Genomic DNA, 25,716 nt, shown 5'->3' on the forward strand with positions numbered 1-25,716 from the left:
CCCTGCAGCCCCATAGCCCTGCAGCCCTGCAGCCCTGCAGCCCCATAGCCCTACAGCCCTGCAGCCCTGCAGCCCTATAGCCCTGCAGCCCTGCAGCCCCTCAGCCCTGCAGCCCTATAGCCCTACAGCCCTAGCCCTGCAGCCCTAGCCCTGCAGCCCTGAAGCCCTGCAGCCCTATAGCCCTGCAGCCCTGCAGCCCTATAGCCCTGAAGACCTATAACCCTGCATCCCTGCAGCCCTGCAGCCCTGCAGCCCTACAGCCCGACAGCCCTGCAGCCCTAGAGCCCTATATCCCTGCAGCCCTACAGCCCGATAGCCCTCCAGCCCTCCAGCCCTACAGCCCTCCAGCCCTAAAGCCCTACAGCCCTATAGCCCTACAGCCCTGCAGCCCTAGAGCCCAAGAGCCCTGCAGCCCTGCAGCCCTATAGCCGTACAGCCCTGCAGCCCTATACCCTGCAGCCCTGCAGCCCTACAACCCTATAGCCCTGCAGCCCTGCAGCCCTATAGCCCTGCAGCCCTGCAGCCCTATACCCCTTCAGCAGTGCAGCCCTATAGCCCTATAGCCCTACAGCCCAACAGCACTGCAGCCCTATAGCCCTGCAGCCCTACAGCCCTATAGCCCTAGAGCCCTGCAGACATGCAGCTGTGCAGCCCTAAAGCCCTACAGCCCTGCAGCCCTACAGCCCTTAGACCTACAGCCCTACAGCCCTGCGCCCTATAGCCCTGCATCCCTGCAGCCCTGCAGCCCTATAGCCCTGCAGCCCTAGACCTGCAGCCCTGCAGCCCTGCAGCCCTATAGCCCTGCAGCCCTGCAGCCAAATAGCCCTGCAGCCCTGCAGCCCTATAGCCCTGGAGCCGTATAGCCCTACAGCCCTGCAGCCCTGCAGCCCTGCAGCCCTATACCCTCTAGCCCTGCAGCCCTGCAGCCCTATACCCTACAGCCCTGCAGCCCTGCAGCCCTATGGCCCTGGAGCCGTATAGCCCTGCATCCCTGCAGCCTTGCAGCCCTAAAACCCTACAGCCCTGTAGCCCTGCAGCCCTGCAGCCCTGCAGTCCTACAGCCCTGCAGCCCTGCAGCCCTGCAGCCCTAAAACCTTACAGCCCTGTAGCCCTGCAGCCCTGCAGCCCTACAGCCCTGCAGCCCTGCAGCCCTAAAACCCTACAGCCCTCTAGCCCTGCAGCCCTGCAGCCCTACAGCCCTGCAGCCCTGCAGCCCTATAGCCCTGCAGCCCTGCAGCCCTGCAGCCCATAGCCCTACAGCCCTGCAGCCCTGCAGCCCTATAGCCCAGCAGCCCTGTAGCCCTGCAGCCCCTCAGCCCTGCAGCCCTATAGCACTACAGCCCTAGCCCTGCAGCCCTAGCCCTGCAGCCCTGAAGCCCTGCAGCCCTATAGCCCTGCAGCCCTAGAGCCCTATAGCCCTGAAGACCTATAACCCTGCAGCCCTGCAGCCCTGCAGCCCTACAGCCCGACAGCCCTGCAGCCCTAGAGCCCTATATCCCTGCAGCCCTACAGCCCGATAGCCCTCCAGCCCTCCAGCCCTCCAGCCCTCCAGCCCTCCAGCCCTATAGCCCTACAGCCCTGCAGCCCTAGAGCCCTATAGCCCGGCAGCCCTGCAGCCCTGCAGCCCTACAACCCTATAGCCCTGCAGCCCTGCAGCCCTATAGCCCTGCAGCCCTGCAGCCCTATACCCCTTCAGCAGTGCAGCCCTATAGCCCTACCGCCTAACAGCCCTGCAGCCCTATAGCCCTGCAGCCCTATAGCCCTATAGCCCTACAGCCTAACAGCCCTGCAGCCCTATAGCCCTGCAGCCCTATAGCCCTATAGCCCTGCAGCCCTATAGCCCTATAGCCCTACAGCCCTGCAGACATGCAGCTGTGCAGCCCTAAAGCCCTACAGCCCTGCAGCCCTACAGCCCTTAGACCTACAGCCCTACAGCCCTGAAGCCCTATAGCCTTACAGCCCTTCAGCCCTAGAGCCCTACAGTCCTGCAGCCCTGCAGCCCTATAGCCCTGCAGCCCTGCAGCCCTAAATAGCCCTGCAGCCCTATAGCCCTGCAGCCCTAGCCCTGCAGCCCTAGCCCTGCAGCCCTGCAGCCCTGCAGCCCTATAGCCCTGAAGACCTATAACCCTGCAGCCCTGCAGCCCTGCAGCCCTACAGCCCTGCAGCCCTGCAGCCCTATAGCCCTGAAGACCTATAACCCTGCATCCCTGCATCCCTGCATCCCTGCAGCCCTACAGCCCTACAGCCCTGCAGCCCTGCAGCCCTATAGCCCTATAGCCCTACAGCCCTGCAGCCCTATAGCCCGGCAGCCCTGCAGCCCTGCAGCCCTACAACCCTATAGCCCTGCAGCCCTATAGCCTTACAGCCCTAGCCCTGCAGCCCTAGCCTTGCAGCCCTGAAGCCCTGCAGCCCTATAGCCCTGCAGCCCTGCAGCCCTATAGCCCTGAAGACCTATAACCCTGCATCCCTGCATCCCTGCAGCCCTGCAGCCCTACAGCCCGACAGCCCTGCAGCCCTAGAGCCTTATATCCCTGCAGCCCTACAGCCCGATAGCCCTCCAGCCCTCCAGCCCTCCAGCCCTCCAGCCCTATAGCCCTGCAGCCCTGCAACCCTATAACCCTGCAGCCCTGAAGCCCTGCAGCCCTGTAGCCCTATACCCCTGCAGCCCGGCAGCCCTATACCCCTGCAGCCCTGCAGCCCTATAACCCTGCAGCCCTGCAGCCCTGCAGCCCTATAGCCCTGCAGCCCTGCAGCCCTGCAGCCCTGCAGCCCTAGCCCTGCAGCCCTATAACCCTGCAGCCCTATAGCCCTACAGCCCTGCAGCCCTACAGCCCTGCAGCCCTAGCCCTACAACCCTGCATCCCTGCAGCCCTCTAGCCATATAGCCCTACAGCCCTGCAGCCCTGCAGACGTATAGCCCTACAGCCCTGCAGCCCTGCAGCCCTATAGCCCTATAGCCCTGTAGCCCTGCAGCCCTGCAGCCCTGCAGCCCTACAGCCCTACAGCCCTAAATAGCCCTGCAGCCCTGCAGCCCTAGAGCTCTGCAGCCCCGCAGCCCTATACCCCTTCAGCTCTGCAGCCCTATACCCTACAGCCCTGCAGCCCTGAAGCCCTATAGCCCTGCAGCCCTACATCCCTACAGCCCTGCAACCCTGCATCCCTACAGCCCTACAGCCCTACAGCCCTACAGCCCTACAGCCCTATCGCCCTACAGCCCTGCAGCCCTACATCCCTACAGCCCTGCAACCCTGCATCCCTACAGCCCTACAGCCCTGCAGCCCTGCAGCCCTGCAGCCCTGCGCCCTACAGCCCTACAACCCTGCAGCCCTGCAGCCCTGCAGCCCTGCAGCCCTACAGCCCTACAGCCCTACAACCCTGCAGCCCTGCAGCCCTACAGCCCTACAGCCCTGCAGCCCTGCAGCCCTAGAGCCCTGAAGACCTATAACCCTGCATCCCTGCATCCCTGCATCCCTGCAGCCCTACAGCCCGACAGCCCTGCAGCCCTAGAGCCCAATATCCCTGCAGCCCTAGAGCCCAATATCCCTGCAGCCCTACAGCACGATAGCCCTCCAGCCCTCCAGCCCTCCAGCCCTCCAGCCCTATAGCCCTGCAGCCCTGCAACCCTATAACCCTGCAGCCCTGAAGCCCTGCAGCCCTGTAGCCCTATACCCCTGCAGCCCGGCAGCCCTATACCCCTGCAGCCCTGCAGCCCTATAACCCTGCAGCCCTGCAGCCCTACAGCCCTACAGCCCTGCAGCCCTGCAGCCCTAGAGCCCTGAAGACCTATAACCCTGCATCCCTGCATCCCTGCATCCCTGCAGCCCTACAGCCCGACAGCCCTGCAGCCCTAGAGCCCTATATCCCTGCAGCCCTACAGCACGATAGCCCTCCAGCCCTCCAGCCCTCCAGCCCTCCAGCCCTATAGCCCTACAGCCCTGCAGCCCTAGAGCCCAAGAGCCCAAGAGCCCTGCAGCCCTATAGCCGTACAGCCCTGCAGCCCTATACCCTGCAGCCCTGCAGCCCTGCAGCCCTACAGCCCTACAGCCCTACAACCCTGCAGCCCTGCAGCCCTACAGCCCTACAGCCCTAAATAGCCCTGCAGCCCTGCAGCCCTAGAGCTCTGCAGCCCCGCAGCCCTATACCCCTTCAGCTCTGCAGCCCTATACCCTACAGCCCTGCAGCCCTGCAGCCCTATAGCCCTGCAGCCCTACATCCCTACAGCCCTGCAACCCTGCATCCCTACAGCCCTACAGCCCTGCAGCCCTACAGCCCTACAGCCCTACAGCCCTGCAGCCCTGCAGCCCTACATCCCTACAGCCCTGCAACCCTGCATCCCTACAGCCCTACAGCCCTGCAGCCCTGCAGCCCTGCAGCCCTACAGCCCTACAACCCTGCAGCCCTGCAGCCCTGCAGCCCTGCAGCCCTACAGCCCTACAGCCCTGCAGCCCTGCAGCCCTATAGCCCTGCAGCCCCGCAGCCCTGCAGCCATGCTTGCTTTTCGCCTGCGTCAGCCAGCTGCGAATGCAGTCCGACACCAGTTTGTCAGTATGTTCCTGGCAAAAAAGAACCCGATAGAAGTCGGTAGGTTTTTACATTTTTCCATGTGTGGTTCGCGCACGCACTTTACTGTGCATCCCCAGCTTTTGGATAGAGGGCCTAAGATCAAGTCACTCCGTCTTTTTGCTGACAAAACACTAAACTTGGAAATCCTAACACTGAGTATATGAAAAACATTCACGGTCAAAGGAAAGGGAACTATAAGTTAGAAGTCTCTAAGAGCAGATTTCCGAAAAGATCTAAGGTAGGCGCTAGAAAATTTCAGGGAACAAGTTGGTATTCTCAGTGTTTGCAAGAAGACATGGCCTGAATGAAACAGGATAGAAAGATGTGAGAACAAGCTGGAAAAATATATATATATACTAAAAAGACATTCTAGATGAAAAAGGATAAAAATATATAGCGAGCACATTTAAAATGAAGCAACATAATTAAAGTCATACTGGAGAAGAACGGAACTGATGCTGTGAAAAGTGAGTCCATTATGTATAGAATATTCTTTTAAAGCTCTTCCATGATTCAAAAGAAAAAGATGAATGAAGTAGAAGAAAAGAAAGTGATATAAAGGACAGCCAACACATGGATAACTGGCCATCAGGAAAGAGACCATATGGAATCAGCTATGATTTAACACTTTCTTTATGCCAGGCAGTGTTCTAAGTGCTTTTTTGCCTTCTAACTTTTTTAATTCGTAAAACAACCTAATGAAGTTATTTCTGTATTATTATTCCTACTTTACAACAAAGGAAGCTGAGGCACAAATAAGTTGAGTAACTTGCCCAAGATGACATAGCCAATATATGGGGAAGCTGGGACTTGAATTTGGTAATTTGGTCCCAAACTCTCACTTTTATCTCTGTAAACTAGACTCTACTCAAGTAAAGACTCCAAGTAAAGTAAAGACTCCCAATTTTCTGAGTTTAAGAATACATCTCTCATTCATTGCTGGTGGGAGTACTTTGGAAGACAGTTTGCAGTTTCTCATAAAACTAAACATATTCTTACAATATGATCTAGCAATCTCACTCCTTGGTATTTATCCAAATGAGCTGAAAACTTATGTCCATACAAAAACCTAATTTCCAAAACTTGAAAGGAACCAAAATGTCCTTCAGTAGGTGAATGGATAAACAATGGTACATCCGGACAATGGAATATTATTCGGCAATGAAAAGAAAGAAGCTATCAAGCTAACAAAACACCCTAGGGAACGTTAAATGCATATTGCTGAGTGAAAGAATTTGAAATACTTTGTATGATTCCAACCATATAACATTCTGGAAAAGACAAAAGTATGGAGACCGCAAAGATCAATGGTTGCAAGGTGTTGGGGGGAGGGAAATAGGGATAAACAGAAGAAAGGGGTTTTTAGGGCAGTGAAACTATTTCTGTATGATAATGTAATGTAGGATATATGTCATTATATATTTGTCAAAACCCATAGAATGTACAAGACACAGAGCGAACCCCTAAGGTAAACTAGGGGTTTTCAGTTAATAATTTATCAATATTGGCTCATCAATTGTAACAAAGTTACCACACTAATGCAAGATGTTAATAATATGGAAAACTGGTGGGGGAAGGAGGAAAGTGAGAGTATATGGGAACTTTATACTTTCTGCTGAATTTATCTGTAAACCTAAAACATTTTTAAGAAGTATGTTAATTAGGGGCGCCTGGGTGGCTCAGTCGTTAAGCGTCTGCCTTCGGCTCAGGTCATGGTCCCAGGGTCCTGGGATCGAGCCCCGCATCAGGCTCCCTGCTCCGTGGGGAGTCTGCTTCTCCCTCTCCCACTCCCCCTGCTTGTGTTCCTGGTCTCACGATCTCTCTCTCTCTCTCTGTCAAATAAATAAATAAAATCTTAAAAAAAAAAAAAGTTTAAAAAAAGAAGTATGTTAATTAAAAAATATATGACTGTTAAAGATGCTCTGGTAAGGTTTCAGAAGGAAATGATGGACATGTAACTAGAAACTGGAAGAAAAGTGATTGTTGTGGCTGAATCGTGCTCTCCAGTTGGGTGGAAAACAGAATTTATAAACAATGAACTTGAATATTTAGGGAGGAAATTGCCAAGCAAAGTGTAGAAGGTGCAGCAGGATTTCGCCTTGCTGTCTGTGGTAAAAAAAAAATAAAAAAAAATTTTAAAATAAAGAAAATTGAGGAAAGAACTGTTAAGCAAAAGACAACCGGTTTTTGATGATTTGGAAATTTTTTAGCCACACCTTATACAAATGAGGCTTTCAATACATATTGAGGATAACAAGAATGTGTGTGTGTACATATTTATTAGTTTTAGTGACTGGGTCTGCTCGTAAAATGTAAGCAACCATAGGAACCCAATACAGATGCTCCAAGTATATAGGTAAAACATTAATTGATCAGCTGTCATGTGCCACACACCAATCAAAAACTCTATCTACATAGAAGACATAATTTAGTGAATAAAAGCCGAAGTTTACTGGATACCAAGCTCTAAATACTGTATTTGAATTAACTCATTTAATAACTCAGGGTGCCAAATAGAGAACAGAAAAGGATGGAAATTCATGAAAAATGCATATGTGTACGTGTACGCCAAATAAAAAGTATGTGATATGTGTAAATTATGGATAATAACTACTTCACGTCCATCCCTTGGGAGCAGGCTGTCCCATTAAACCCTTTCTCGTCTCTTCCTTCTCTCTCTATAAGCGACGTGGTTTTTCCACTTGCGATCGTTTCCCTCTTTCCTTAAACTAGCACAGCAAGCCGAGAAGTGGACAAACACCCGTGCTCGGTGCTCCGGGCGCCGGGAAACGCCGTCACCCACAGCCGTGGACTCGGGGATCGAAACCCAAGACGCGGGGAGGGAGCACCGGCCAGCATCGCAGACTGCAGGGGCGAGGAGCGCCTGCCTGGGCCACCGTGCAGGCTGGGGTCTTCGTCCCGGGGGCCGCCAGGCTGCGGGGGCAGAGGACGCGCCAAGTGCCCACAAGCTCGGTCCCTAAGCCGCGCCGCGTGCGCGCCCCGCCCTCGCCCCCCGCGCGGGACACCGGGACGCGGGGACACCGGGACACCGGGCTGCGGCGCCGAGCCCCTCCCGGGAAGCCCCCAGCAGCGCGGGCCAGGCCCAGGACTGGGCCGGGGCCGGGGTCTGCGCCGCCGCCGCCGCCGGGGGACTCCCTTCCAGTCGCCCCGGCCCCGCGCTGCGGGAGGGGCGGCCGCCCTGCCCAGCCGGCTGTCCCCGGAGGGGTCTCCCGCGCCCGCGGCCACGTTCACCCCTTCGGCTCCCTCCGCGGCTGCAGCTTCTAGGCAGGACTCGAGCAGCCGTCCCAGCGCCGGGTAGTCGTGGCCGAGTGGTTAAGGCGATGGACTAGAAATCCATTGGGGTCTCCCCGCGCAGGTTCGAATCCTGCCGACTACGGCGTGTTTTTCTCCGCCGGGCGCGCGCTTCTCCCCTCGGAGAGGAAACCCGGGTCTGGAGGCGGGCGCCGTGCACGCAGCGGGCCCTGCTGCTCTGAGCGTCGGGGAGCGGGACTCGCGCCCCGCGGGCGGCCCCCTTTTCCTGGGGAGGCCGCCTGAAGCTTTAGCGGGCGCGGCAGTGTAGACACGCACCCCGGCTCCACGGCCACGTCCCTCTGTGAGTCCCGCCCGTCCCCGCGCCCCGGACGCGTGGCCGCGCTGCGCGCTCTGCGGCCGGCCAGGGGCCCCGCGCTCGGCCGGGGGCGTCCCCCTGCCGCTCCAGGGCACGAGCGCCGAAGCCGGCCGCGGGGGGCGGGGGAGAGGCGAGGAGCCGGGAGCCGAGGGAACCCCAGGCGGGGAGCGGCTTCCCTGCAGGGGCGGCGTCAGCGAGACGCCTCCGCCCACGTGGTTGACGGGGCGAGCAATCGGAGTTCCCTCCGGATGTGACGCGCTCAGGCGGGCTCAAAAAACGTGTGTTCCGGATCTGATCAGAGGGAACCTCGGACAAAACCAAACGAAGGGCCTTTCCACAAAATAACTGAATTGTACTCCTCCAAAATAGCACTATTACGAAACACAAGGAAAGACTATTTCAGATTTAAAAAGACAATTTAATGCAACACATGATCTGGGGTTTTCTCTTGCTGTACAGGGCATTATTGGAACAACAGGTGGAATCTGAATAAAGCACATAGATGGAATAATTTTATCAGTGGTAATTCCTGAATGTGTTAGCTGTACTTTGGTTATGTAAAAAATGCCTTTAAGAGAATACTGAGATAGTTCAGGGAAAAGAGTATGTGTTTTCAAACTCAGTCTCCTACAGTTTCCAAAAAAGTGTGTATATACACTTTTCTCTCATACATGACAGAGAAATAGAAAATACAGTAATATGCTAAATATGCTAAAATTGGGGGAATGAAGGGTAGCCAGAAATTCTTTATATTCTTGTAACTTTACTGTCAGTCTGAAATTATTCCAAAATTAAATTATTTCAAAATAAAAAGTTAAAAGAAGAAAAAAGAACTAATAAAACCATAAATGAAGACCATTTTCATTGAAATTTAAAAACATAAATACACAGTTTGCCCCATTGATATGAAGGGGCAATGAGTAAATTACTGGATAGGAATTTAGGATTGATGAAGGAATGGGTGCAAAGTGCTAGAGTGAGCAAAGAAATTCATAACACACAAGAAAAAGCTAAATAAACAGTGCATGCTTAAAACAACATTGTTTAATAACTGACTACATTTTAGGATATGAAAACAAAATGGTAGGGGCACCTGGGTGGCTCAGTCATTCAGCGTCTGCCCTCGGCTCAGATCATGGTCCCAGGGTTCTGGGATCGAGTCCCGCATCGGGCTCCCTGCTCAGCGGGAAGCCTGCCTCTCCCTCTTCCACTCCCCCTGCTTGTGTTCCCTCTCTCACTGTGTCTCTCTCTGTCAAATAAATAAAATCTTTAAAAAAAAAAATGGTGCTAAAATCCATAATAGCAACAACTTGTAACATGGAAAGATGTGACCAAATCCAAATCATCCTGTGCTTATAATGATGAATAAGGTTAGAATTAGATGTACACTCAATACTTGGACCAATCGCCAAATGGACAAATGTTAAAATCTATATTTCTGTGAACCATGGCTAAAGCCAAACAGCATTGTTTTTTAAAAGAAGGAACACCCTTCCAACATAAAAGAATCAATCTGAAATTTTATTTTAAAATTAATTAATATTCTGTCATGAATTTCTGGTAGTCAAGCTTAAAAGGTATTATTACTGTGCAGCACTGTCAGCCATTAGTTTATTTCTTCAGTAACTCTACTGCACAGGAGGGTGTCCCCTTCTTTTCACCTAACACTGAATTTCCTTTGTCTCTCTTACTTCTTTTCTTCATAGACAAAATATTCTTTTTTTATGGAGGAAATATGATTCCTCATGGATAAAAACTGAAGGCACTGATAAGCAATCAGTGCAGGCAGGGCTTGAAGGGCTGCAATCCTTGAGAGAAGGGAAACATGATATGAGGTGCACAAGGGTTTCCCCTTGAGGACATGTTCGATTTTGCAGCATTTTGGAATAGTGCAAACAAGTAGATGCACTGGGCTGAGGAGACACTCAAAAGGAGTTTGGGGCTACCAACGTCCATAGAACCTGAGGGACAAAGTTCCAGTGATGAGGGAACCACATAGAAGGAGCTCAAACTTCTATGTATAAATTCTTCTAACATCATTGACTAATTCCTAAATTGCACATATACAAAAAGATATTCCAAAACTCTGTAGGAAAGAGGAGCTGGAAGACTGATAACATTCTGTAGAGATTCAGCAGCTGCATAGTTCTGGGGAAACAGGTTAAAGTTCATGCCTTTCCCAGTTGGAGGGAACTTGGTAAGTACTATCAGCTGTCATTTGAGACTTCAGAGGCATTACCCCTTAGCAGTAAGTGACAAACCCTAGTCATAAGAACCACACAAAAGGAATAATGGCTGTGTCTTTAGAGTAAAGAAAAACCAACATAAACCAACTATAACAAAGGTTCAATCTTTTGTATTTCAGAAAGACTACCAGAAAATTCTGAATGTTTGAAAAGAAAGTAATACATATCTATATAATCCATGGGTCAAAGAAGAAAAAACAATGGAAATTTAAAAAATTTGGGGCTGAATAATAATGAAATGCAATATATCCTAATTTGTCTGATGTAGCTAAAGCTGTTTTTAGAGGGAAATTTTCACTTTTTTAACTGTATGCCTTAGAACAAGAGAAAGTTTGAAAATAAGTGGTTTAATTTTTTAACTCAATGGCTCAAGAAGCCATAAAACGTTGGGAATTTAAATGCAAAAAGTGGAAGCCTCTATAAAAATAAGTGCAAAAATCAATCAATGGAAAGCAGACATACATCAGAGAAAAATCAACAAAGTAAAAAGTTTGGTTCTTTGAAAAGACTGATAAAATAGATATACCATGAACAAGACTAAGCAAAAAGAAACTAAGATAAAACACAAAATACCAACAGAGAGAATGAAATAGATGATATATATACATATATATCCTAAATATATTTTAAAAACAAGAAAGAGGTATTATAAATATCTTTATGTCAATATATGGGAAGCATCTGATGAAATGGGTACATTCCTTGAAAAACACAATATACCACAGCTGACACAAAAAGCAATAGGAAATCTGAATTGTCCTCTGCCTATTAAAGAAATTGAATCCACAATTTAAAAAGTCACTCATATAAACCTCTAGGCCTAGATAGATTCACTTGTGATTTCTTCTATGCAAAGAGAGAGAAAATCAATCTTACAGAAACCCTTTCAGAGAATAGAAACAGAACATCTTTCAACTCATCTTATGAGACTAACATAAAACCTGAGAAGAAATTATGAGAACAGAGTATTACAGGCCAATATCTCTTATAAACATAAACTCAAAACTGTTAACTAAAATATTAACAAATCAAATCAAGCATATTTTTTTAAAAAGCTAAAACATCATGACCAAATGAGATTTATTCTAGAAATTCTAGATTGATTTAACATTTTTAAAATGTAATTTACCACATCAATAGAATATAAGAACCAAATGATCATCTTAGTAGACATGAAAAACCATTTGATAAAATTCAACATCAATTCATGATAAAAAACTCAAGAAGTGCTGAATAGATGGGAATTTCTTTGGTCTAACTAAAACTATAAAATAAAATACCTACAATGAACCCAAGTTTGGGAACATGACAAAGATGTCTATATCATTTCTTCTAGTCAACATGGTGGTAGAAGTAAAATCTAACACAATAAAACAAGAATAATTGATATTAATATTGCAAAATAAAGCCTTCATTATTAGAAGATAACTTGATTATGAATGTACAAAACTGAGAAGACTCTAAAAAACATTGGAATTAATAGTTAAATGAATCGAATTACTATCAGCTACTATTTAGAAGGTTATTGCCTTCGTGTTCAATATATAAAATACCAAATGTATAAATATATTCTAGCAACAAGCAAGTGAAAAATAAAATTTTCTAAATTCCATTTTCAATAGCATTACAAACATTACCCCAAATCAAGACTAACTTCTTTTAAGGGGGAAAAAAGTGTAAAAAGGGGACAACATTAAAGATCTTACTGATATCAAGATCAGAGTGAAAGGATAAAATGAATAGTTTCTGGGGAATAAATTTGACAATAGAGGATAAAATATAGGTTCCTTCATAAAAATGACTTACCAAAGCAGACACAAAAAGAAATTAAAAGTTCATAGTCTGAACTCTATTAAAGAAATTAAAATCATAATTACCCTCTGTATTAGTTTGCTATGACTGCCATTACAATATACCATAGAATCAGAACAACAGAAATTTATTTTCTCACAGTTCTTGACACTAGAAGTCCAAGATCAAGGTGCAGGTTTGGTTAATCCTGAGACCTCTCTCCTTGGCTTGCAGAGAGCCAATTTCTCCTATGTGAGGATAACTCTGTCCTTATATGGTCTTTCTTCTGTGTCACTTATCTCTGGTGTCTCATTGTGTCCAAATTTCTTCTTTCTATAACAATACCAGTCAGAATGAATTAGTGCCCATCTTAACATCCTCATTTTAACTTAATTACCTCTTTAAAGGCTTTATCTCCAAATATAGTCACATTGTGAGGCACTGGGAGTTAGGTCTTCAGCATTTGAATTTGGGAGGGAAGACAATCCAGCGTTGAACACCTTTGACAAAGCAAACATTATGCAAAAATGGCTTCACTGTTGAAATCTTAAAAATTAAGGAAGAACTAATACTATATATAAACTCTTTCAGAAACAAAAAAAGTAAAAACACTTCCTAACTCTCTTTATGAGGCCAGAAAAATCTTCATGCTAAAATTTGACAAGGATGTTACTAGAGAGGAAATTATAGGTCAATCTATGTGTTAAACATTCTAGATGCAAAACTCCTAAATAAAATAATAGCAATCAGATCCAGTAATGATTTACCAGTAATCCAGTAATGATACAATAGTCAAAAGTAAAGATACAATGTTTATCTTAGCAATATGAAATTTGTCTAATATAAAAATCAATCACTTTAAATGTATCACAAAGAGTAAGAGAAAAAAATCAAATGATCATAGCATTCAGCAAAATTCAACATCACTCGTTAAAAACTTTCACCAGTCTAGGAATAGAAGGGAGATTTCTTAATCTCATGATGGATATATACAATACCCTACATCTAACATCCTGACAATGGTAAATATTTTTTAGATTTATTTAGGTTACCTCTACACTCAATGTGGGGCTGAACTCAAGACCCAGAGATCAAGAGTTGCATGCTCCACCAACTGAGCCAGCCAGGCGGCCCCCCTTGATTATGGTTAATATTTAACACTTTCTCCCAGATACTGGGACCAAGATAAGCATGACCACTATCCCCACTGCTATTCAAAATTGTACTGGGGATCTTAGCCCATGAAATAAGACACGACAAAGAATTAAAAGATATTAAGATTAGAAATGAAGAAATGACTGTCCTCATTTGCAGATGACATGATTACATGCTTTGAAAACCCCCAAATCTATAAATTATTAGAATTTGCTGGATACAAAACCCAGTATTCAAATATATGTTGTAATCATATATACCGGCAAAAACAGACAACTTTTTTTTTTATATGCACACAATTTATTATACTCATGTAATCAAAGATATTTTATAAAAGCAAACAGTTTTATCCCTCAGCTACTTTGTATACTTACACAGATTTTAATACCTGTTCAAAGATTTTCAGTTCCTGTGTATACAGATTTTCAGGAGAAGGAATAAAGATAAAATTTAATTTTACAAGAACACACACTACTTTATTGTCCTTCACAAAATAATCCATAGTCATTCGAAGTTGGTAAGAACTAGTCTTTAAGAAAGCAACTGTTGTCTAAAGACTACAGAATAAGTACTGTAGTCCCGGTTTCTTATCAAAATTCAGTCACCTGCTGCTCATTGCAGAAAAAGCCTATGCAGTGCTTCTACCAAAAACAGACAACTTTTTAAAATATCATTTACAATAGCAAGAAAGCTATGAATAACCTAATAATAAATACAATAATAACTGTAATTAAAATGTGCAAGAGTGCTAATTAGTAGCTCCAAATCACTATGCAGAGAATTTTTAAAATTATCTAAATAAATGAAAGGATATACCATCTTCATAGATTGAAAGACATGGATTCAATGTAATTGAAGTAAAATATTCCAACAGGACTTTTGGTAGAATTGACAAACTATCTCTAAAATGTAATTGCGAGTGCAGAGGACCTAGTATAGTCAAGAAAATCTTGCAGAACAAATCTGGAGGACTTTCACTACCACATAACAAGACTTATTCTAAAGCTATACTGATTAAGAGAGTGTGTTACTATGGGCAGAAGACATGAACAGACATTTCTCCAAAGAAGACATACAAATGGCCAACAGGCATATGAAAAAATGTTCAACATCACTCGGCATCAGGGAAATACAAATGAAAACCACAATGAAATACCACCTCACCCCAGTCAGAATGGCTAAAATTAAGTCAGGAAATGACAGATGTTGGTGAGGATGTGGAGAAAGGGGAACCTTCTTACACTGGTGGGAATGCAAGCTGGTGCAACCACTCTGGAAAACGGTATGGAGGTTCTTCAAAAAGTTGAAAATAGAACTACCCTATGACCCAGCAATTGCACTACTGGGTATTTACCCCAAAGATACAAATGTAGTGATCTGAAGGGGCATGTACACCCCAATGTTTATAGCAGTAATTTCCACAATAGCAAAACTATGGAAAGAGCCCAGATATCCATCGACAGATGAATGGATTAAGAAGATGTGGTATATATATACAATGGAATATTATGCAGCCATCAGAAAATGAAATCTTGCCATTTGCAATGACGTGGATAGAACTAGAGGGTATTATATTATGCTAAGCAAAATAAGTCAGTCAGAGAAAGACAATTATCATATGATCTCACTCATATGTGGAATTTAAGAAACAAAACAGGATCATAGGGGAAGAGAGGAAAAAATAAAACAAGATGAAATCAGAGAGGGAGACAACCATAGGAGACTCTTAATCATACTGAGGGTTGCTGGAGGGGCGGGGGGTGGGGGGATGGGGTAACTGGGTGATGGACATTAAGGAGGGCACGTGATGTGATGAGCACCGGGAGTTATATAAGACTGATGAATCACTGACTTCTACCTCTGAAACTAATAATATATGTTAATTAATTGAATTTACATTAAAAAAAAGAAAGTGTGTTACTGGCATAAAGACAGATAAAAAGATCAATGGAACAAAGTACATATGCCTATACAAAACCACAGACACATAACAAAGTGTGGGACAATGGGACAAATGATAGATTTTTCAAAAAGCAGAGCTGAGTCAACTGGACATACAAAGGAAAACGATGTGGACATCAATCTCTTCTGTAAACTATCCCCTAAACTAATTCAAGATGTATTAAAGACATAACTATGTAAGCTAAAACAATAAATGCTATAGAGGAAAACAGGAGACTATCTTCATGAGCTTTGGGTTAGCAAAGATTTCCTGTTTAATAAGCAGAAAAAGCAATAACCATAACAAAATTGATAAATTGGAATTCTTTAAACTTAAGAACTTCAACACATGCAAAGACACCACTAACAGTATGAAAAGGCATAGAGTGGGAGGAGGGAGGAGATATTTGTCATAAACATATTTGGCAAAAAAAATTTATGTGTAGAATATAAAGAACTCCTTAAAATCAATAATAAAAAAAGACTACAGGCAATAAATCAAATGGTGGGAATCTGGATAAAGTCTCCTGGGACAATGGCTGAAAAGCTGGTCACTGACAATGAGGACCCCTTTCAAGGTGTCCGTCAGCTTCCCCTCAGTGTGATGCTGGTGCATTATTTTTAATTCTCTGGGAGGGCAGAACATGGCAGCTTCAACATCTATATAGGGTGTGGTAGATTAGCAGTAACCATCTTGTTCCATCTTCTGAGCCTTCCTGTGCTACAGAGGCAAGAAGGTTAAAAGTACATTTCCTTAGTTCCCTTGCAACTAGGGTTCTGGGTGTGATTTATGCTCTGCCCCAGAGTCTTCAAATGTGGACATAAGGCAGCTTCTGGCTCCATGCTGCCGAGCACCATCATGGATGCGCTGGATGTTCTGCAGAGGAATACAAAGTGAGGGGTGTCAGCTGTTTTGCTAATTCACATCTAGGAGCATGGTGTGCTCCCGAACACGTGGTTCTCAAAGAGTGGTCCCCGGTGCAGCAGCCTTTGGCAACTTGGTTAGAAATTTAAATTACTTTCTGACTCTTTTGTGTTTTCTTAGATTCTGTATTTGTCTCTTTGGTACCCGCTAAGACAGGGCCAAATGAACCCTGGAGTTTTTTTATGTCTCCTGCCATCCGGAGCCCATTCCCTGGACCACCTCCTTTATCTAATGCTCACAAACCAAGCCGATGTTTCCCTGCCCTAAATTAGTCCAGGGCCAGGTACCAGACAACCAGGGAGAGCCCTGACACCCCTAAAGCTCACTGGGATTATTCGAATTAGCCCATCCTAAACGGTTTACCCTGCCCTGCCTTTCCTTTCCTATGGAAATCCCAATAAAGACTATGGCTCATGCTTTGCCCTTGCTCTTTTCTGCTTCCTGACCAACACTGTGCTTCCACCGTGACCCTGGGTAGTTTCTAGTTTTCAGGAGAACTGTTTCTAAGAGAACTCAAAACTGTTTCTAGGGGAACTGTAACATTAAACTTTTCTTTCAGTATTGACCTCTCCTCTCTGATGACCTCTCATCACCCAGTCACCTTTATAAATTAAGATCAGGGCACAAGTCACTGACTGACCTGCTTTCTGTCATGACAAATCGCATTCATTCTACATTTTGAGAACCACTGCCTTAGAAAAAACACTCCTACTGCAGAAGCCTCCAGACGCCTGACATCAACAATTCCAGTGGCAGCATCTTAATTTCCTAATTTCTTCTTTAAAGATTTATTGATTTATTTGAGAGAAAGAGAGAGCACAAGTGGGGGGAGGGGCAGAGGAAGAAGGAGAAGTAGACTCCCCGCTGAGTGGGGAGCCTGATGCAAGGTGGGGCTTGATCTCAGGACCCTGAGATCAGGACCCCAGCCAAAACCAAGAAACCAAGAGTTGGATGCTTAACCAACTGAGCCACCCAGGCGCCCCAATCTCCTATTTTCTTGACTGTAGAGACAATAGTAGCCTCTCTTGGGAAACCGTTCCTGCAGGGTTGGATTAGAGCTGGCACTTTCCTCCATCCTTCTGTTCCAAAAATTTTATAAGGTTCTGTATTCTTTTTTAATCCCCTTTTGTTGTAAATAGCTTGAGAGGTTTTAAGTACATTTTTATTGGCATACAATATAGTATCAATGCAAGAAAAACAGATAAACTGTAATTATACAGCTCAAGAAATTTTCAGAAACTGAACATACCTATGTATCCAGCACCCCAGAATGAGAAACTACCATTCTCAGCATCTCCAGCAGGTCCCTGCATGGACTTTCTCAGTCATAAGTACCTTCAACAATCACCCTTCTGATTTCTGCCACCATAAATTTGTTTTGTCTATTTTGAACTACATATAAATAGAATCATGAGGTATGCATGTCTTTATGTCTGGTATCACTTTAATATGAGGTGAGATTTTTCCAATTTGTGTGCAGCTGACATTCACTTATTCTCATTGCTCTACTCTCCCTTAGTATGAAAACCAATTATTTACCCTTTCTCTTGTTGATGGACTTTGGATTGTTTCCAGTTTGAGACTAAAATGGCTAGAATGGTTTTGTTTCCTGCAGCTGAACTCCAATTCACTTTTGTCTGAATCTATTGTCCTATGCCCCCTCTTTTCTTTCCCAGTCCACACATGTTAATGGGGAGAAAAATAAAAAGGGTGAAACTGTCAGGGATCTCTGTTACTTTTATTCTAAGTAAAAAAGAAAAAAAATCGATTCAACAAATTCAGTTCATATTAATTGCAGCCATCTTTTTTTCTCCTGTGGTTTTTGAAAGCATGAAACATTTCTTTTCTGTTATCTCTTAGGTATACAACTTCCTTCAAACTAGAGTTCCAAAGGAATTTACTTAAAATGTTGTAGGTTTGTTACAAATGTGAAGACTGTAGGCAACAGGTCTGAGCAATGGAAACTTGGTCAAGGCACAAGGGCCCACAGTGACCACCTGGCTGAATGCAGAAGGCCCACCAGGTGACCCACTTCAAAATACCCATAAGCCCCAGCTGACCAATGGGCTACTTACAACCAGGCACAGTTACCAACAAGGGACAATTCCATACATCCCCATACCTCCTCACTTTCCCATTTTTAAATTTTATTTTATTTATTTATTTGAGAGAGAGTGCGAGAGCACGCGATGGGGGTGGGGGCGGAGGGGCAGGGAGAGAATCCCACGCAGCCTCCATGCTCAGCTCGGAGCCCCTTGGGGCTCCATCTCACGACCCTGCGATCATGACCCGAGCTGAGATCAAGAGCCCAGCGAGCTTAACTGACTGAGCCACCCAGGCGCCCCTCACTTTCCCATTTTGAGTACAGCCCCCACCCACCGCCTCCTTGCAGCCAGTCTCCTCTTCTGTCCTGTACCCCCCCCCCCATGTTGTATTCAGTAAATTTCTACCTCCCTTGTTCTGGCCTCAGATGAATCCCTCACCGCCTGTGCCACCGGCTTCCACCTGATTGTCCCCCCAAATACGGGGGCCCCCATCCAATCCGACAGACACCACATAGACCCAATAGAAGTGTCACGACATAACTCATTATGGCAACATCTATATCACAACTTCGATTTTACTTTAAATTTGCACTTAGTCATGCTTTTTAAAAGAATGATTATGTGATTGACACTCATTTCGACAGCAAAGGCCGTTCATATGTGAAGCTGCTCAGTTAAATATGGAGTCCGGCTCCTTCACCCAAAACTCGGGTTAATAGTCCCCTCAGCGCAGACTCCCTCCATTAAACTGGGGGTTTCTTAGAGTTGATTTCATCTCCGTGGAGAGGACTCTCCCTTCCTCTCCCCCCCACCCCTTCACTCTTCTCTTCACCTCTCTCCCCCCTCCTCCTATTTATCTTTGCCTCAAAAAGTGACATTTATTCAAAGAAAACAAAAAGACAAGCAATGACAAGCTGTCCCTCCTTTGTCACCGTTTCCTCCCCGCTCTGGCTGCTCCCCAGCACCCCCCCCCCGGACCGAACCCTGGCTAGGCTAGGCAGCGGGACAGCCCCTCTCGGATGGGGTCAGCACCGCTGAGGGGCATCTTCTCCATGGACATGTGGTCGAGGGTCTCAGTGTCTCCTGTCGCCACGTTAGCAGGGTCTGCGGACAGGTGCCCCACCACGGCCGGTTCCGGGCCTACAGCTGCCTGCGCTACACTTCGTCCTCTGTGTGTTTAGACGGCACGCTAGAACTCTGCCTTCCGACTCCAATCCCCCTCCTCCTCCCCACCCTCCTCCCCCCACCCCGTCTCACCGTGTCCCCACCCTCCTCCCCCCGCCCCCTCCACCCCCCACCCTGTCTCACCGTGTCCCCACCCTCCTCCCCCCGCCCCCTCCACCCCCCACCCTGTCTCACCGTGTCCCCACCCTCCTCCCCCCGCCCCCTCCCCCCACCCTGTCTCACCGTGTCCCCCCCCTCCTCCCCACCCTCCTCCCCCCACCCCGTCTCACCGTGTCCCCACCCTCCTCCCCCCGCCCCCTCCACCCCCCACCCTGTCTCACCGTGTCCCCACCCTCCTCCCCCCGCCCTCTCCACCCCCCCACCCTGTCTCACCGTGTCCCCATCCTCCTCCCCCCCGCCCCCTCCACCCCCCACCCTGTCTCACCGTGTCCCCACCCTCCTACCCCCGCCCCCTCCACCCCCCACCCTGTCTCACCGTGTCCCCACCCTCCTCCCCCCGCCCCCTCCACCCCACCCTGTCTCACCGTGTCCCCACCCTCCTCCCCCCGCCCTCTCCACCCCCCCACCCTGTCTCACCGTGTCCCCATCCTCCTCCCCCCGCCCCCTCCACCCCCCACCCTGTCTCACCGTGTCCCCATCCTCCTCCCCCCGCCCCCTCCACCCCCCACCCTGTCTCACCGTGTCCCCATCCTCCTCCCCCCGCCCCCTCCCCCCCACCCTGTCTCACCGTGTCCCCATCCTCCTCCCCCCGCCCCCTCCCCCCCACCCTGTCTCACCGTGTCCCCATCCTCCTCCCCCCGCCCCCTCCACCCCCCCACCCTGTCTCACCGTGTCCCCATCCTCCTCCCCCCGCCCCCTCCCCCCCACCCTGTCTCACCGTGTCCCCATCCTCCTCCCCCCCGCCCCCTCCACCCCCCACCCTGTCTCACCGTGTCCCCATCCTCCTCCCCCCGCCCCCTCCACCCCCCAACCCCCCCCACCCCCCCACCCTGTCTCACCGTGTCCCCATCCTCCTCCCCCCCGCCCCCTCCACCCCCCAACCCCCCCACCCCCCCACCCTGTCTCACCGTGTCCTCCCTCTTTAAAAAATTAGATTAAGACCTTCTAAGCAGGATGGACAAAAATCAGTTTCAAGACTCGGGGAAACACTGCGACAGAGAAACTAAGTCGAAATGTAAGAGGAACAGCAGAACCTGTTGCGTGGGTTAAATTCGAAGAGCAGCAGCCCCTGCGTCGGCCCGAAGAAACTCAAGGCTTAGCAACACGCGCGCGAGCGGCTGCGGCACTTTGGGCGCCGACCGGGGACGCCTCGCGCGGGGCATCAGGGAGGCGCGCGGAAGGAGAGCGGGAGGCCCCTGCGCCTGCGCGCCCGCGGGGTTGGCGCCCGGGAACCGCGCCCGGAAGCCGCGCGCCCGGCCGGCCCGGAGCGGGCAGGGGGCACCGGAAGTCGCCCGGGACTGCTGGTGGCGCTGGTGCTCTCGGGTCGCGGGGGCCCGGGGCCGGCCGCTTCCGTGCATCGGTGACTCCCCTGCGGCGCGGCCGGGGAGCTCGGGAGGGTGGGTGCGCGTCGCCCCAGGGCTCCAGGGAGCGCGTCCGTGGCTCCCGCTCGCACGTAGTCGTGGCCGAGTGGTTAAGGCGACGGGCTAGAAATCCGTTGGGGTCTCCCCGCGCAGGTTCGAGTCCTGCCGACTACGGCGTGGTTTTCTCCGACCCCCTGGGACTGCCCCGGGAGGAGCGCGCTGGCCGGTGCCGCCACTGCAGGGGGACCCCGGTGACCGAGTGCCCTGCTCCGTCCCTCGTAACCTTGCTGCCCCCGAGCTCCTGTCCTGCGGTGGTTTTCTTCAACGGTTGCCTTCACGGGCAAAAAACGAAACGCACGAAACTAAAGAAAGCCAGCCAACCCATTTTTGTTTGAGCGAAATGCCGCCTCTCTGCCGTCCTTGAAACCCCCCGGGATCTTCCTCCCCACGCGCGCCCTGTGGCGAGATCACGGCTGTCACTTCGAAAGCCAGCTCCGTGAGAGCCCAGGCCGGGCTGGGTTTGCAGGAGTCCCACCCGAGGTGCGGCGCTCACCTCCAGCCGAGAGCCCGCAGAGCCGGGCCTTCCCGCGGCGCTTCCCGAGCCATCTCGGGCTCCGACAAACCGTGCCTGTTCTTCCACGCACATATGACCTTTCTTCTTCCTTTACCTGTTTTTCTAGACAACCAAAGGTAATGAAAAAAAGCGAAATGCATAAATCATATGATGAGTAACACCAAAGGAGAATCGGAATTTGACCGTGGGGAGCCGTGGCACACGCCAAGTCAATCAGCCGATCGTAGTCAGCGTCTCCAGCCTCGGGATAATCAATATCACGCTCCTCCCAGTGATGAACTGCGATGGGTACCACCCCATCTGTGTGGTTTTCTGCTAAAAGCGCATAATCTGAATTTAACTCTCAGGAAACATTAGACAAACTCAAGTTTAGGGGGCATTCTACAAAATACCTGACCAACTGGTTTTTTAAATGTCAATGAAATGGGGCGCCTGGGTGGCTCAGTCGGCTGGGCATCTGCCTTTGGCTCAGGTCATGATCTCAGGGTCCTGGGATCGAGCTTCCCCCCACCACCCCCGTTGGGCTCCCTGCTCAGCGGGGAGCCTGCTGCCCCCCCTGCTTGTACTCTCTCCCTGTCAAATAGGCAAAATCTTTAAAGAAAAAAAAAATTAAATAAATGTCAATGAAATGAAAAACAAAGAGTGGGGAGCTCTTCCAGATTCAAGGACTAAAGAGACAGGACAACTGGATGCAATCTATTTTTCTTGAAATAAAGGATCCATACAATCGGCAAAACATTAACAAGGTCTGTAGATTAAATAAGAGTTTTAGTCCTGATTTTGTAATTGTTCTGTGGTTAGGAAAGAGAAGGTTCCTGTTTTTAGAAAACGCTGAAATACTTAGGGGTAAAGGAACATCTTGTCTGAAACTCACTCTCAATACCTAAGAAAAAAATTTGTGTATGTGCAAATCTATCTCTATCTATTGAAAAAAAAAGCACATGTCATAAATTGTTAACATTTGGTGAATATAGTTGAAGGATTTATGAAAATTCTTTGTACTATTCTTGCAACTTCTCCATAAATTAGAAATTATGTCAAAATAAAAAGTTGAAAGAGATCAATTAATTCAAAAATAATGCTCATTGAAATAAAAACCCAAGCACAATTTGAACATAAGATGTAACATAGATGATGAGGAAATTATTAAATATGAATTTATACCTGATGAGAGAATAGTATGCAGAATTCAATAGTAAGCGAGGAAATTGATACACATTATTTTAATGATTATTTTTAATAAAGGCACAAGATGGGAGTATCACACAACAGTATCATGCATGATTGAAGTGTGAATATAATCAAATCATTCTGGGGTCCCATGATTTTGTATCAGGAAAAAATGAGAAGTGTATTGAATGGCTGAGTGTTACATCAGCTTTTTTTTTCCCTAAGATTTTATTAAGAGCAAGAGCAAGAGAGCATGAGCAGGGGGAGGGGCAGAGGGAGAAGCAGGCTCACAGCTGAGCAGGGAGCCTGACCCAGGACTCGATCCCAGGACCCTGAAATCATGACCTGAGCTGAAAGCAGACCCTTAACCAACTGAGCCATCCAGGTGCCACAACATCAGCTTTTCTATGAATTCACCATCCAAGTTCATAATCAAGAAACATCCTTCTAGGACAAAAATAAACCTGACATTTTAATCAACACTCTAAACATTAATTATTACAATTATGTTACTTAAATGTTAGTGGGTAAAGTGCAAATGAGTGTTGTTGTGCAGCAGGGGTATCACTAAATTATTTCTTCAGTCCCTCTGGTTCATATTTGAAGTAATATGTAGATCCCACTTTCAGCTAAGATTAAACATTATTTGTTTCTGTTTCTTCTTTTCACTATAGACCATATATAAAATGCATATGTGTATAACAAGTGGAAATTAAAATTCAAATATTTCACTTGCAGCCAAACCTTAAACATCTATAAATAAATCTAACAAAAGATGTGCAAGAATCTGTATTAAAAACTACGAAATAGGGGCGTCTGGGTGGCTCAGTCGTTAGGCGTCTGCCTTCAGCTCAGGTCATGATCCCAGGGTCCTGGGATCGAGCCCCGCATTGGGCTTCCTGATCCGCGGGAAGCCTGCTTCTCCCTCTCCCACTCCCCGTGCTTGTGTTCCCTCTCTCGCTGTGTCTCTCTCTGTCAAATAAATAAATAAAAATCTTTAAAAAAAAAAAAAAAAAAAAAAAACTACGAAATATTGCTGGTGGAAGTTAAATGGAGGGAAACACTATGTTTATTTTTTGAAAGACTCAATTTTTTTGAAAGACTCAATTTTATCAAGATGGCAACTATTTCCAAATTGATCAATAGATTCAATAAAATCCCAACCTCCAAACATGTATTTTATGGAAATTAACTCACTGTTTTAAAAACACATTTGGAGGGCGCCTGGCTGGCTCAGTTGGTTAAGCGACTGCCTTCAGCTCAGGTCATGATCCTGGAGACCAGGGATCGAGTCCCGCATCAGGCTCCCTGCTCGGCAGGGAGTCTGCTTCTCCCTCTGACCCTCCCCCTCTCATGCTGTCTCTCTCATTCTCTCTCTCTCAAATAAATAAATAAAATCTTTAAAAAAATAAATAAAAAATAAAAATAAAAAAAATAAAAACACATTTGGAAATGTGTAGCAACTTAAAAAACAAGAAGCTACTGAAGAAGATAGCAAAGTTGGAAGACTGGCACTATATTTATATCAAGATCTATGTAATTACTTATAAATCTATAATAATTAAGACAGTATACTATTGACTATTATATACATAAATACTAAAACAATATCTTCATATCTATATCAACTTGGCCAGGTTGAACTACATTCCCCAGAATTCCCTTTTCTAGGTGTTTCTGATCAGATGGTCCCCAAGAGATATTCTTGCCGTGGATTCAGAGGGACAAGTCAAGTGGCAGCTGTTCTGTAGCTCATTCTAACTCATCTGCTGACTGACCTCCTCGTGAGGGCATGCCGCTGCCCCACCTTCCCCTGGATCCTCCTTCAGCCTCCTCTTTCCTGGATAAACGTGTGTGTTTAAGTCTAAGTGAAGGACCCTGGCTTCATTTAGAAGGACAGCAGGACAGAAGGACACCTGCACCAAAGTAACACAGATTTCAGTCCGTCCTGGCTCCCATTCATGCTTGTGGGTTCCAGCTTGTTCTAATCCATCTTCCTTCCCTTCTTGATCAATCTGCCCTATGGACTCTGCGCCATGGCACTTCAACATTTATGTAGACTACTTAAGCAGCTTCTACAAATCTTATACGAATATAGGTATATATATATATAATATATATGAAATGTATGTAACCATCCCCGTGGTTCTGCTTCTGTTACTGAATGCTGACTGCAATTCTTTGTTCATGGACTTGTTCCAATTGTTAATTCTCACAGTGTTGACCAGGAATAAAATGCAGAATGTCTACATTCAAGAGGAGGATCATGGAAGAAAAGGATGAATAAACACTACATAAAGGAAAGGATGATGTCCCACCAAGATTTAAAGTCAGATTGGTGGGGGATGCCTGGGTGGCTCAGTCGCTTGGGCAGCAAGTGACTCTTGGTTTCAGCTCAGGTCATGATCTTGGGGTCATGGGACAAGCCCCCCCCCCCCGCTCTCTCTAAAATAAATAAATAAATCTTTAAAAATAAATAAAATCAGATTGGTGGATTTAAAATGACCAGTGCCAAAAGGACTTGTTTTTCACCATGGTGAAACAACTGGGACCAGACTTAACTTAAACTAAAAAACTGAATAAAGTATACAAAAACCATGTTCTTCAGACAGTAGACATCTTCAGACAGTAACTAACTTTGATACCTGGGAGAAGGAAAACAAATGAGAAAAAAATCAAGCCACCTTAATGCCTGAAAACAGATCAAGAGGGGCATTTCATAATGATAAAGGGGTAAATTACAGCAAAAGGACATAACAATCCTACATATGTATGCACTTAATCACAGCGTTTCAAAATACATGTAGCAAAATCTGATAAACTGATAAGAGAAATAGAAAAATTCTTCACATACAGTTGGAGATTTTAACACTTCTCTTTCAGCAATTGATAGAACAACTAGTCAGGAAAATCAGTAAGAATATATTCTCTAACCATGACAGAATTAAACCAGAAATCAATACCAGAAATTAA

At 47.1% G+C, this 25,716-nt stretch overlaps 2 non-coding genes across 2 annotated transcripts; both read left to right on the forward strand.

Annotated features, from left to right (window-relative positions):
- The first annotated feature begins 7,878 nt into the window (after positions 1 to 7,878).
- TRNAS-AGA (transfer RNA serine (anticodon AGA)) lies at positions 7,879 to 7,960 on the forward strand. Its single transcript has one exon. It is a non-coding gene; the product is annotated as a tRNA-Ser (tRNA).
- A 13,131-nt stretch (positions 7,961 to 21,091) lies between these two features.
- TRNAS-AGA (transfer RNA serine (anticodon AGA)) lies at positions 21,092 to 21,173 on the forward strand. The gene has a single exon. It is a non-coding gene; the product is annotated as a tRNA-Ser (tRNA).
- The last annotated feature ends 4,543 nt before the right edge of the window (positions 21,174 to 25,716 follow it).

The sequence above is a fragment of the Halichoerus grypus genome, chromosome 9, assembly GCF_964656455.1.
Source record: "Halichoerus grypus chromosome 9, mHalGry1.hap1.1, whole genome shotgun sequence".
NCBI lineage: Eukaryota > Metazoa > Chordata > Mammalia > Carnivora > Phocidae > Halichoerus > Halichoerus grypus.